The sequence below is a fragment of the Malurus melanocephalus genome, unplaced genomic scaffold, assembly GCF_030028575.1.
Source record: "Malurus melanocephalus ecotype Western Australia unplaced genomic scaffold, MMel_1.1 scaffold_557, whole genome shotgun sequence".
Classification (NCBI taxonomy): Eukaryota; Metazoa; Chordata; class Aves; order Passeriformes; family Maluridae; genus Malurus; species Malurus melanocephalus.
Window position 1 is genome coordinate 29,623 of NW_026623789.1, and position 3,590 is coordinate 33,212.

The 3,590-nt window shown below is 40.2% G+C and overlaps 1 protein-coding gene across 2 annotated transcripts in view; it reads left to right on the forward strand.

Annotated features, from left to right (window-relative positions):
• Positions 1–3,590, forward strand: part of CUNH7orf50 (chromosome unknown C7orf50 homolog) — a 35,760-nt gene that overhangs the window by 5,748 nt on the left and 26,422 nt on the right. The gene's annotated exons all lie outside the window — the stretch shown is intronic.

The following is a 3,590-nucleotide window of genomic DNA, read 5'->3' on the forward strand; positions in this document are numbered from 1 at the left end:
ATGTTCTCCTGATTGGCTAACACGGTTTAATTAAGAGTAGGGGAGTAAGCAAAATCATTCAACAAATATGTGAACATTCCTGGCCACAGTGTGTAGTTGCAAATGAAGCAAAACTGCATTCCCCGAGCCTGCAGTTGTGGTGGTGTCTCTGTATTTCTGTTGTGCTCAGGGCTGTGATACTGGTGGAGAAAAATGAGAAATACAATACGATCCTAATTTATGCCTTAGAACACAATCTGCCACAGTACAGGTACTTTATAGCAGCAAACAGTCTATAAAGTGGARTTCAACAAGCTGCATTCTTTAAGTTGTGTATTCTGTGTGCCTGTAAATGCTTTCATGTAATTTAGAAAATTGTTCAATTTCTCCTCATTCAGCAGTTGCTAATGATAACACTTTATGTACTATTCACAATTGGCTGTAAATCTGAGACATGCAACGATCACACAGTTGTAAATTAAACCAGGTTTCAAGCTAATCGAGGTTCATCTATCCTAAATTACAGCTGCAAGTTTAGGGCGCTACTTGATGACTGTGTTCCTGAGATAGTATAGCTGTACACACAAAGAGGCTTWAAAAAAAAAAAATCCCAACAACATGTACATGACCACAAAAAGAATCCTTTCCTGGAGCAGAAAGATAAAAAAGCTGTTCTTATTTAAATCTGGTTTCCTGCAGAACTTATTTGAGGCTTCTCTGCCTGGGTTGAATCTACAGAAAGCTTTCCAAATCAACTTAATATAAATTATTGCCAGTGTTTTTCTTGTGAGGCGTTGAGATTCTAAAAACACCTAGCTTTTATGAAAACAATGTTATTTTTCTTTGAGCAGTACATAACTTCTAAAAGATCTTTCTCTGTAAGTGCTGCAGACATCAGGTAAGGAGAAATACTTCTACATGTTGCTTTTCATTTAAAATTTGCTTTCTGTGTGATAATGAAATTTCATATGCTCTCTCTGGTTATGCTTCTTCTTTTCAAAGAGTACTAAATGATGGAAAATAATTATTTAAATTCAGTATGGCCGTGAACTGCTTTATGYAAATTCTCTAGCTGTAGTTGTAGCACAGCTCTTCAGCCGGCCTTGGACAGTAAATCATTTGTCAATCTTTCTTTTATGAACCTTGTGTCTAAGGGTCTGCCAGCCTTTCTTCTCTGTGGGTTTTGAACTGTGTTTATAGATTCTGCTTTTTGTTTTTAGGCTGGCAGATGGCCAGTTATTTATCYGGGTTCATATGCATTGTGTGAGGCAGAAACAGGACGTTTTGCATGCTGACATCGTTCACGGGGCATTTGGGGGGCAGAAGGCTACTCCCAAGCAGGACCCATTCCGTGATGTCTCAGTAGCTCCTGGTCAGTGAACAAAGCCCCTTTTGACATTTCTCCACGTTAAAAGTTATGAAATAACATGAGCTTCATGAACAAACACGGCGGTACAATGCTCCTACTATGAAATAAGCCATATAATCCATTTCCCCTCCATTTGGAACTCTCTGGAGTTCAAAAGTTTGACGCCCTTTTTATATGTTTGTCGCTGTTATTTATTCCTTTGAATTTCTGCTGTTGCTTGCCTTGCTGTTGTACAGACTTGTGCTGCAGTGCTGGGAGGAAAGGATAAAAGTCTATTGGTTTTGGAGGAGCTGGATTCACTGGTTCTAATAAATAGTCAATTTGGTCTTGTGGCTTGGTCTGTGGTTCCTTCTATAGGTTTGGCAGAAAAGCCAAACCCCTGATCAGGCAGGAAGTTCAGACCTACAGAGAYGAATCCCAAAGACAGAATTTCATAGACGAGTATTCGGGTCATTGTGGCAATTCCTCAGAGTTTCTGACTCCATCAACATCACTCTGTGCTKGCAATGCGCAACCAGGGATGCAAATGTGGGAATTCTGAAGCAGAAACGAGCMAGGAGGAGGAACAGAAGTCTTTAGGGGATGTCTTCAGTTCTWCTTAAGTGTGAGGCAGTCAAGGACTGGAAAGAAATTTTAAAAAGCACTTAGTGCTGTGTGGAAACACAACACAATTAGCGTGCTGCTATTAGTGCTGTTACTCCCGTCTTGGTGCTGCTTGCTCAGCTATTAGAGTTCACAATCCCCTGGCGGTACAAGCTTTTATCCAAATATAAAAACTACCCTCAAAAACGACACCTGTTTGGTTCTGCTGCTCCTGTTGCAGCTTGAAAAAGGGTCAGATACCTTCAAGAGAAACTACACGTCTTTTTACTGGTTTTTGTTGCAATTCTAGTTATTTCCCTCTGTTCTGAATGGCTTAGCAGGGCTGCTTTGCAGAATGAAATGCTTCCCTTCTGTTTGACAGGCTCCCCATTTATGAACTGGAAGCTAGTTTCAAAAGATCACTTATAAAATGTTTGAAATTCGTGCAATATTTCCAGATTACAAAGAACGATGGAAAACCTTAACTGGTATCTAAAACTGCCACAGCTGAAGCCTGCAGCTATTTTGAGTGAGATGTCTTGGACTATTTAGAGCAYATTGCTATATTTACACGCAGTTCAGAAAGTTGGAGACTGGCATTGATGAAAGGYTCTGAATTGGCACTCGCAGCACTCTGCCTGCAGATGGACAGGGTATGATAGAAACTCAGGGAATTTGCTGGGAATTTGCCTGAGCTCACATCTCCAGGCTTTTATGAGCATAAGTGTGAAAGATTTGGGGGGCTGCCTTTTCCTCAGAAAATGGCATCCAGTGGCAATATCCCTTTTAGCACCTTTTCAGGCCTTCTGGAAAGTTTCCAAATGGAAGACTCCCACCTCCTTAATCACGAGAAAACGCTGGCTCTCCTCTGAATGTCATTCATTCAAGTGTGCTGACCTGGCCTGACCTTGTTTAGATTGAGATCTAATGAGCCCACAAGCCAAGGTGGTGTGCTAGCTCTCAGCAGGCTTTGCAAATAAGCAAGTGTTGTGTTTTTTTCTGGGTGCATGTGGTTTGAATTTATCATGTCAATAAACAAGTGTCTCACGTGCTCGAATAGGGGCTTTACAACGTCGTAGTTAAGGCGAAATTGTGGCGCTACAAATTGTGATGTCACTTTATAAATATAGAAGGAGACAACCTGGAATATTTATGGCCTCAGAACAATGAGGTCCTGTTGGCTGGGGTTTTTTTTTGGTTTAAATAATGAAATAACACTGAAACTCTAAATCTAAATGGGTCACARACATCTTCCAGAAGAGCAGTCACACTAATGGTTTGGGAAAGGAGAAACTAAAAAATAAAGCTGTTGATTTAAAGAAAGGAGAGGTGCATCCATAGATTAGTAAATAATAAATAAAGCTAGGATTTAAATTCCAGTGGAAGGTTTGGTTTTGTTTTCTTTCAAGTCCTGGAACTGGGGGAAGGGTTGTTTTTTTTTTTAATATAAATTGGAATAAAATTACCTTCAGGTTCAGTGGGGAATATACCACTGAATGTGGTGTTTTCTGAAACATATAAAACCCGATGCTTTCAAATCAAAAACCAGTCTGGGACAAATTGTGGCATGTCCTACTAAATTAACCAAGTTGGCAAGGATGGATAAAAGTACATTTGGAACTAGAGGAGCTGTTTGAGCTGAAGTAAGGACTCTGTCAGT